The following is a 10,857-nucleotide window of genomic DNA, read 5'->3' as shown; positions in this document are numbered from 1 at the left end:
CTCCTATGCCTTGATACAGATTCAAACACTTTAAAATTACAGTCTTAAATTTGAGAGGCATTATGCATATGTAATTTTGACCAGTAAGAACCTATGCTGTCGACATTATCGTTCAGTAAAATGTGCTGAGTTGAGGGAGATGAATGCATTGTGCAATGCATGAGAATTATCTCTTACTAATTAATCCCTCTTTGGTTGTAATCTCATGAGAAATATTTTTTCAAGTATGGCTGGAAGGAGCATATGGGTGCATCCTTAAGGCTCCCTTAGTGTTTTATCTAGTCTTTTTTTTTTTTTTTTTTTTAGTTTAAGGCCTTAAACCAAATTTTCCAGGTACATTTTTTTTTGGTCTGTAATCTTAAATCATTGTAACCTAAAACCTGGGTGAATATTAAACAGAAATCCCCTTCTAGCTAAAAATAGGGCTAATTAACTGGCATAGTTAAAAGCCTAGTTTGCCTCCCTTGGCTTTCTTCCTCATGAGTGCTGGTTTTGCAGTCTCAGCAGATTTATGTACTGCCTCAGGTTCAGCTTAGACTTTTTCTAATTTCATTTTTTTATTGGGTTTGTTGTTTAATATTAACAGCTGTACAAATGAGCCATTATTGGGTTCTGATCAGGAAAATAATGCAGATAAGTAATTTCTATGTGTTAGTGTTTGCAGAGTCAGAGATCTACAACCATTAAACTCAGCTAGAACCTTCAGGACAGAGAATACCCACTAGTTTCTCCATTAAAAGTGCTGTTTCTCATTTTCCTTGAGGGTCGTTTGCATATTCTTAGACAAGGTAAAAAGGAAAATCAAATCTTTAGTGCATTGTACTACTGCTTTATTACTACTACTGTAATAAACATTAAATTTAAAATTTATTCTTGTCTGCAAGCATCAGTCAAAAGCAACTTGATCAACACTCCCTTTCTACAACAACTTTTCTTAACCATCATCTTATTTTCTTTTTAAACCTAGCTATGTCTCTGATAAATGATATGGTACAAGAGGCAGTCTGTGATTCTGTGACAGGACTGTCTCTGAAAGCCATCTGACTGTATTTCCTGCTCAGAGGATTTTCCCTGAAAAATTTAGTTAAAGTTAGTATTTGGCGTAGCAAGTTCCTTTTTATCTGACAGGAGCTGAGCATTCTCAGTCCTTTCCTGAAGACAGACAGTTTTTCAAGGAGCTGGTCCACAAGCAGAATAGCTGTCTCAGGACCTGGTATGTGATTGGCAAAATGAGCATCACTTAGTTTTATTTTCTTGTCAAATGACCCCACAAAAGCTAGCTGTAGTTTTCCCACAAGAATATTATTAGTTTTCTCCTCAGTCTTTATTGAATTTCCTTATAGATGCAAAAGAGTATAGTGTCAAACAGCTCACACTTTTTTAATTAGCAAAACTGACAGTGGCTAAGTGGGATGGAACAGATTACTAAAAAGAACTCTGGAAGAGATAATTTAGTTAAGAGCAATATGCAAAGCAATAAAAAAAAGTATTAAAACACGTTTTCAGTGCTTAGAGATCTGCTTTTCTCTGAGACCGTCAAAGTTGTTAATCTGAGTGTCTTCCATCATCTCTATGGGACATGAATTCATTTTTACCACCATGATTACTGAAAGGGAAGTTAAGGTAGATGGAACCCAAACCTCCTATTTTCAAAATGGCCTCTAATTTTGGATCACACAATTTCAGTTCACTAGCTTCAGACATATAAGGCTTGATTACCAGTAGAACTGAATAAAGCCTGCCTAAAAAATGGGAAAGAAGAGGGGAAATTACAGAACTTTGCAACATATTTTTTTCTGTCCCTTGCTCCAAAACACAAATCATTAAAATTAGCATGTGAAGTTCCATTTCTACTCTTTCCATCTCTCCAACAATATCAAAGCAGAATTTTAATATAGTAAGGTTAGTATAGTATGTTCAGTCTCCCTAATTTTTAATTTTTTCTGATGGATATTTCTTACATTCATTTTGGGAAACTTGGCTGGGGACTCCTTTTCCATCCAAAAGAATCCTTTGCAACAACCTTTCTTCTAGTGTAATATGGGTAGTATTTTTGGGAATGTTAGCAGTTTCTCTCTGAACAGTAGGAAGACTGTGTCTTAGAAAGCTCTGGAAAGGATTTAGAGGTCAAAGAAGACAAGTCACTCAACATGAGTTCCCAGTGAGATGTTCTGGGAAAAGACTGATGTGGTCCTTTGATATATAAGAAGGGGAGTTGTGAGTAGCATAAGGAGGTGTTTTTACCTCTATCTGACACTGGGGAGATTAACACTGAAAATACGGCATACTGTTCCTGTCTCTTAGCAATATTGTTGTAACTACGGTGGTCTAAGGATACAAGGAAGATTTCTAGGAAGGGATGCATTTTTTTTTTTATTGGACCAGCTAACATACTTGGAGAAATATGGAAAAACAGTTGGGCATATGGGCCCTTCTTCACATTATGATGACTGCATTAGGAAAAACTGGCAATAGTACAGGAAAGAGAAATAAAAATTATTCCAACCTGGGGAAAAAACACAATAGGATAAGAAAGAGAAGTAACTGAAAGTGTCCATCATATTAAAAACAATACTGAGTGAATTAATGTCTTCGGTACAGAGTGAATTCTGAGTGTGGGTGGGCACTCTGATTCGGAGATGAAAGCCATACTGAGGAGGAAAAGAAAGACATAGTGGGGAAGAGAGCAACAAGTGCAAATAAATAAGAAATAAGGCACAACAAAAAAAAGATGCAAGTAACCATGTTGTGTGTATGTGTGTGTGCATGTACTTGCACAGGTGCCTCCAATAACTTTTGAACTCGTTTCTCTGCAGCCACTCGAGGCGGGGTGGGGGGGAGGTCTGAAAAGCAATTATTTTTCTACAGGTTCGTTTCTCTGCAGCCACTCGAGGCGGGGTGGGGGTGGGGGGGAAGGTCTGAAAAGCAATTATTTTTCTACAGGTGTCATGAAAGCATGTGGTCAAGAATAGGTGAAATCTCTCTTAGAAGAATCCTGACAGAGAACTGTAATGATCTGAGGTACCATCAGGGCTATAATGTGAATCAACACATTAGTAGGACACAGAGGATCCACAAGAAGTTGGGGAAAAGACCTTAGAAATGTTCCGTATATGGGAAGAAACTTTAATCAGAGCTCACAGCTTGTTAGGCATAGAAGTCAATCAACCATGAAACACGAACCCATAGGGGACTAAGCTTTATTAGTCCCAAGCCTACATTAGTTGTGTAATACTTAGGGTGATTAGCTGTTGGGATAAACTTCCAAGGGAGAAGTGGGTTTGCCATCTTTTGAAGTCTTTGGATGTCTTTTTTGGAAGACAGTGAAACACAAGTAATTGGGTTAACAACAGGAGTAAGTGAATGCGATTGCACGGCCTTTATAATAGAGAAGGGGAGGCCGGATGATCTAATGATTTCTTCTGGCCATAAAAATCTATGAGTCCATGAATTACAAATGCAAAGCACCTCAGATGAGCCTTGTGAGGAACTGGCATGATGTGATCCAGCTAATTAACTATATAGCTACTGCCAAACATTTGTGTACGTCCAGGTGAAAGCACCCCAGCTTGGCTACCCTGTTAACATGCTCTGCTCTAACATCTTTCATTGTTGTCAGTGGAATGTTAATAGATGGCGGCAGCACAACAGGGGTGAGGACGGACAACTGGGAAAAGTTTAAGATAATGTCATCAGAACTGAGTGCTGTCACAGTATAATGGTCTCCTGCTGGTACCTAAATGCAGAGGAACTCACGGAAAATTAAACATCAAGGCATGTTCGTTTGCAAGGCTGGAGATAGAGATCCTATGGCAATCTCCCATTACAATGGGCTTATTTCTGCTTTACTAAATGGATGTGGATGCAGTGGACCAATATTTGCAATTTTTTGTTTCTACGTGGCCAGAAGCCAGGTGTACTCTACTGTGTACTTCATTTAGACGGAGGAGCATTTATCTACTAAATTAAAGATTAAAAAGTGTAGATTCAGAATGGATTCTGATTCTGCTGTTAATTCTGCTCCTGCTTATGATCTCCTCTAGCTCCTGGGTCAGGGACACTTTTGATGTCAGCTGCAGAATAGGCGTTTTAATTCAAAAGTACGTCCCAGTTTGGGCATGGTAGTAACACTCCTCCAGCCAGCTACTACCACTTACTCAATAAAAAGCTTATTAAGATGCAGTATCTCAGTCAGTTTGGGTTGTGGGTCCTTACATAAGACATACCACATTGCAGGCCCACGTATTGTGCCAAAAGTTTAATCAAAATAAACCTGGAGTTTCTCTGTAGACTTTAAAGGAAGTAAGACAAGGCCCTGAATTTCCCCTTTTTGTCTAGAAAAGATCTAGTATTTTATTGTGAGAATTCGTTAGGACATGCTGAAGGAATATATAGAGAAAGGTGAGATTTCTATATTTTCGTAGGACTCCAGCAACTAGTACTTCAGGAAAATACTGATTGTTGTATGACTCAAGCACAAGACGACCATGAGAGTTGGCAAGGCTGCCTCACAATTAATAATGTATGACAGGGCCAGTAACTAGCAAGAGCTACTTGTTATTCTTTTGTTAGCTATGAAACAATGTTACGTTTGGATTTGGTTTTCATAAATATCTAAGCTTGTGGGTATCTGGATCTAGGATTTTGTCTTGGATTCAATTATAATTTGGATGTTATCTGACTAGCTGAAGCCTTTTTCATCTGTATCATTTGACACAGGGCAGCCACCGAGCATAAATACTACCGTGTGACTGCTGGCATTTCGGTAAAGTGGTTTTAGTCCCTAAATATTTTTCAAGACTTGCCTGTACTCATCCTTTAATAGGTTCACTTTAAGCCAGCAATTTCACTGAAGTTTTTGAAGAGGTTTTCTGAGGAAAACATGTTTCTTTATTAATAGATTTTTGACTTCCTTTTAATCAAGAATGAATGATTTAACGAAGTTGCCGCATGTATGGTCACCTCTGAGAGGTAATGCAGGATCAATTTCTCTGATGTATATTTATTCTGTCTTTCTTCAAATTTTAGCAAATTTGCTGCATTGGTGAGAATGCTAAATTGGTGAGAGCATAACTTTATGTGTTCACATTTTCTAGATGATATTTGTTGGTTTTGTGGTTTGTTGTTCCTGCCCACCCCCCATGTTTTCTGACATCATGTAGTGCTGGAAGTGGAAAAGTTTGATGGAACAGTAGTCTTTCAGCATGTCACATCATATGTAATCTTTCTCTATTGGCTTTTGTCCTGCAACAGCTGACAGAGAGAGTACCTGCACAGCAGATGAAGTTTTCCAGACCCCAGTGAAAGCCTGATGTTATTTCTTAAGAATGCAGCAGCTACACTACAAACTGGAACACCACCACTCTAAATGTAATTCTTGCATTGGTTTCCCACCTGCCTTGCTGCAGGAACAGTTGCCCTTGCTGATTGCAGTGAAGATACTTTTCAAATTGGCTCCTAATAGTTGTAGCTTCTCCACTTGTAGGAATGCTGAGATTAGTAAACGCAGTCCTCAGAATGCAGAGGGATCATTTAGGAAAATTTAGGCTGATAGTGGTAATTACATGTGCAGAAAGATCAGAGTGCTGGAGGTGAGCCTGGATCTGCAGAGGTGTGCTCATTCATAAACATGAGAGCCGCCTTTCGTGTTGTGCATATAGTATTTCATATTGGAGGCAATTGGAATCATTCTATCAGATCTAGCACACTGAACAGGGCAGAACTGTCTTCGTATCAGAGGCTGAGGGTTCTTGGAAAACACTTAAAGTATTGCAAGAAGTGCTTTCAGTGCAAATCTCTCAGGTTTGATAGGTGAATTTATCATATTTCCTGTACTTCCTCCTTTTCTCCTATCCTGGTAATATGTATTACTGTCATGCTATATCAAAATATAGACAGCATGATGAAATCATCATTATGTCTGTACCAGCCCTCCTGAGCTGATATTGCATGGATGAAAGAGCTTAAAATGGTACCATTAGAGCTTCTGGATTCTGGATGAATGCTGTATGGCACTCTTGACTGTGTATTTCTGTAAGTATAGGGGTATTGATCCTTATTTCCCAGCAGAACTCCACTTTGAATGATTCTATTTGCCCATTTAAAATTCCCCCTGTCATTTAATCTGAAAAAAGGATCCCATTTCAATTTCTCCCCTGATCAACTAATTACTTTGTACCTTCTTTGCATTTTGGTGATGGTGGAATAATTCTAAGACAGAAATGCCCTCTAAGAGACACTTGCAGGAAAGCACTTTGGTTATTTTGAGGTTTATCCTTGTAAAAGCTCCCCTCTCCTATTCTGATTGTGTGCTTAAGCACCTTTGACTTCAGGAGGATGTGGGCATCTAGCTAAAGCTAAAATATGTTAACTGATCTTCTGAGTATTGATGTGTTCCTAGTGCAGAATCGAAGCTTATAAATTGCAGTGGGATTCTCAGAGATGAAAGAAATGTTGTTCATGTTTCATTACATATTCTCCTTTGGGATAAAAGACACACTACTGAATCATAAGTCATAATAATATAGAAATCCATTAATTTATGTGGGCTTGTTAGGACATATGAGCTGCAACAAAACAAAAAGGTCAATTAAAATTTGAAAATTATGTGGAAAATATATCAGAGATGGGTTTGTATCTATATATGAAACATGGCCTACCTTGCTGGGAAATTGCATGCGTTTAGGAAATGCTATTATATATATTTTCAAAACGGTTATTTAAATCAGCCTTTACTAGAAAAAAAAAAAAAAAGAAGAAATCCTGAAGTCTTTCAAGCAAAAGCTTTGAAATTGGACAAATCGTTCCTGCCGCCCCCATCAATAAAGCAGTGTTCTGGCTCTGCTTTAAGCAGACAAAGTGCAGGAAGTTTAGAGCGCGAGCTGTGAGCTAAGGCCCTGTGACATGGCGAGGTGTTGCAGCTGATCCGTATCAGGCACTGCAACAAGGCCAGCCCCTTCAAGTCCTGCGCCAGGGTCTCAATAGCCGGGGTGAGGGTGGGGGGGCAAGCTGCAAATGATTTGCCCTTGTGCCTGGGCATTTTGGCTTTCTGTGGCTCTTACGGGCACAGCCTCACCAGCGAACAGAAGGGGCAGTGCCCCGGCGCGAAGGGGCAGGCGGCGGCCATGGGACCGCTGCAGCAGAAGCCCCGCTGCAACACGCCATGGCGGCGGCTCCTGGGCAAGGCTGTGGCACCTCTGCCAAGCAAGAGCTGAAAGCGTTTAATAGCCCTGTACTAGAGAGCAACATCGTTACGGCAGGGTTGCAAAAATAAATACGGGAACTTAACCCAAATTACCTCATAAAATGGAAGAAAACAGAGCACTTGATTTGCCCTGTTTGAAGTACTGGAGGAAGCCTGAGGGCCTGGCTCTTCCTTCACACACTGGGGGGCTGCTGGAGCCGGTGGTGTTAGGGTGATTTAAAGGTGACGTGAGACCAAACAGGGCTTTTAATGTGAGCGGCCACGACGGGGTTAAATTAATCTTGGGTGCCACCACAGGGACTGAAAGGGGATTAGGCTCCGGATCACTTAGGCCATGAGAGAGCTGGGATGCCGGGGCGCCGAGCCCTGCAGGCAGCCCAGGGTGCGTGTTTTTTTTTTCCCGGTCTCCCTCCCAGCACCTCCTCCCTTCTCTTCCTCCCCGCTGCCGCCTGCCGCTCGGCCTGCAAAGCCCTGTCCTCGCATGGCGGTGCCCGCTGGGGCGGGCTGCCATCGCCCTGCTGCAGAGCCCCACCGAAGCCCTGGGCAAGGGAGCAGCGCTAGGCTGTCCTTCTGCTTTCTGACCGGGAGACATTTTCCTCCCTGGCTGTAAGGGACCAGGGTTCAACCAGAGAGGGGTCAGTGCACACGTGGCGCCGGGGCCCTGGCTGGGGAGCGGGGCCCGTTCCCAGCCCACCTCTCTGCTCTCTGGCCCGCAGTGGCCTCCACCTCCTCCCAGGAAGGCATCCGCAGGGGAGCCATCCGCCCGCGGGGCGTCCCAAGGAAGCTCTCAGCGCGGGCTGTCTCCCAGGGAAAATGTGCTCCAGCCCTGCCGTGTTCCCACCAGCTTCTCTTTTCCTCTCCACGCATCTGTTTTAGTTTTCTTCACGTTTATACTTTAAAGATGATGTTCGCCCCTCCACATCCCTTCCCTCTCCACTCCCCCCCCCCCCCCCCCCCCCGTCCCCCCCCGGAAGATGAATTTCATCTGCGCCTTGAAACAGGGCAAGAAACAATAAATATTTATGGGTACCAGGGGAAGACTGAACTGTAAACCACCACTTATCCCTGCTTCACTTATGAAAGGAATTAGCATTGCAAAGTTTACATTAAGGAAAAAAAAAAAAGAAGACGAGAGAGAACCATTTCTGTGATGTGAAAATGCTATGCCTCATACCCATTTAAACTGGAGCAAAACTAGCTCTTCACAGGGCCAAATCCTGACCATGGCCTTTTAACTGTAATGGCCAAATTAAAACAAATGGCCAAAATTAAACACTCCAGCTCTTTCTGAATGTGAAAGTTCAAGTGATGAGGAAATACAAGTGTAGCAGATCACTTTTCTACAGTTTTTTGAATGAACTCTTAGGGTGTTTTTTTGAAACCATTTTAAGCGTATTCAGAGATACTGTACAGATAAAGGTACGTAAGAACATAAAAATACCAATGTATGCAGCCAAACACAAACAGCTTATATGCCTCTAAATCCAGAAGGGGCCATAATAACAGAGTGTTTGGTATGGGTTGTTAGAAGCCCAGGCAAAGATAAAACTCCAATAAAAAGTACATTCTTTTATGTTCAGTGTTAAAGAAAAGGCAATGTAAAATGAGGATTTATGTTTGTGGGGGCAGGCAGAGGAATACAAGCTCTTTAATAACCTGGTGCTGCGAAAGAGGGCGAAAGCTCCAGTGAGGTTTCAAGAGCTCTCTCTGGCAGCAGAAAAGGCCTGAGGGAACCTGGCTCTTTTGGAGTGAGGCTGAAGGCTTGGAGCTGGGCAAGGAGTACAGGGATGCTCAGCAGATTGCCTGCTTCCTGGTAAATCTTGGTAGAGCACCTAGGCTTAAAGACCTCATTTTTTCATTATTCATCATCCCTGTCAAAGTCAGTTTTGGAGTATGCTTCTGGTGACATTTACCTTCTGGCTTTTCTTTGAGCAAGGGTGATCCTCAAAGGACCTTCACATCACAATCAGGTTACTGTTGCCTTCAGTACAAAGCAATATCATGTTCTAAAATTGCCCATTCTGATATTACTGTAGACCTGCAACAGCTGGTTCAAGTGGTCAGGAGCACTTAGCTGGTGTAAGGAGAGAAAAAAAGGCTTTGTCTTTCCTGTGTTGGTATCCTCAATGGAGTAATACATAGATGCTGGGGACAGATCATCCGGTATTCTAGTGAACTTGGGCTGGTGGATCCTAACAGATAACTGAGACTGAAACTGGAGTTTTCTCTGTCTGAGGCTGAAAATTCTCTTTCTCTGCTGCTTCCTCAGAACAGGTAGAATTGGAAGAAACCTCAGCTCCTCAGAAACTTTTGCCCTCTGTTTATTCATCATACTTATCCATAATAAGATCTCTCAAAATCTTACTACATTCCACTTTTTATAAATGCATCTAGATACTGTTTTCTATTCTTTGTGAAAGGCCAACTGAACAGAAACAGACAGAAAATAAGTCAAATTTCATTGTCTCAATATAAGATCGATAACAGCATTTGCAGAGGAGAATGAGTCATGAGAAATTGCTGGCAAGGGTGTGGGGGTTGAGTAACATCATCCTAAAAACCATGGTGTGACAAGGTTTCTTTGTTCCTTCAATTCTCTCCCAGAGACAATCAGACTTGTCATTTGTTCAGTGGGATTACTAAATTAGCTTTCCTCCTGAGTAAGGAAACTACTGGTAAAATGTGCTCTTACACTGAGTCTTTGTAAATCTTGTGGAGGATGGAAGAGGAGAGGAGTGATTTTTTCCTTCTGTCTTGAACCCAGCATTTTTATCCCAGTCATTTCTTGCGTACAATAGGCTTCAATAAGCCTTATGAAGTGGAGCTTCTGGAAATTCCGTCCATGACAGGGAGCTGAAGCTGATGTGGATGTTAATAAAAATCATAAATGACAAGAAAACCTTGGAATAGCTGTCCTACCAAGTGGATTTTTTAAGTATTGTGAAGGCTGTAATCAAGCTTTTATAGGTAAAGGATTGTTCAAAGTTCCCAATTGTTTGCTGATACATTTAATTGAAGTTTTCCTAAATTCCGTGCCGATAGGTGTTGGACAAATCCTTTCACATGTTGGTTGTTTTTTTTTTCCTCAATAACGTTCGTATGAATTTTCAAGGGCTTCAGGAGAGCCTAGAAATAAATGTATAAGACTATTGTGCGAGGACATTGAGTGTGCTCACCAGGTACATGGAGGACAATCAGGGGATCAGGCCCAGTCAGCATGGGTTCATAAAAGGCAGGTCTTGCCTAACCAACCTGATTTCCTTCTATGACCAGGTGACCTGCCTGGTAGATGAGGGAAAGGCTGTGGATGTTGTATACCTGGACTTCAGCAAAGCCTTCAACACAGTCTCCCATAGCATTCTCCTGGAGAAGCTGGCAGTTCATGGCCTAGATGGACGTACTCTTTGCTGGGTTAAAAACTGGCTGGATGGCAGAGCCCAGAGAGTCGTGGTGAATGGAACTAAATCCAGTTGGCGGCCAGTCACAAGCGGTGTCCCCCAGGGCTCAGTCCTAGGGCCAATATCTTTATCAATGACCTGGATGAGGGGATTGAGTGTGCCCTCAGTAAATTTGCAGACGACACCAAACTGGGTGGCAGTGTCGATCTGCTCGAGGGGAGAAGGGCTCTGCAGAGAGACCTGGACAGGCTGGAT

The sequence above is a fragment of the Egretta garzetta genome, unplaced genomic scaffold, assembly GCF_000687185.1.
Source record: "Egretta garzetta isolate BGI_Z169 unplaced genomic scaffold, ASM68718v1 scaffold36, whole genome shotgun sequence".
NCBI classification, from domain to species: Eukaryota; Metazoa; Chordata; class Aves; order Pelecaniformes; family Ardeidae; genus Egretta; species Egretta garzetta.
Note: the sequence above shows the minus strand (reverse complement) of the source record.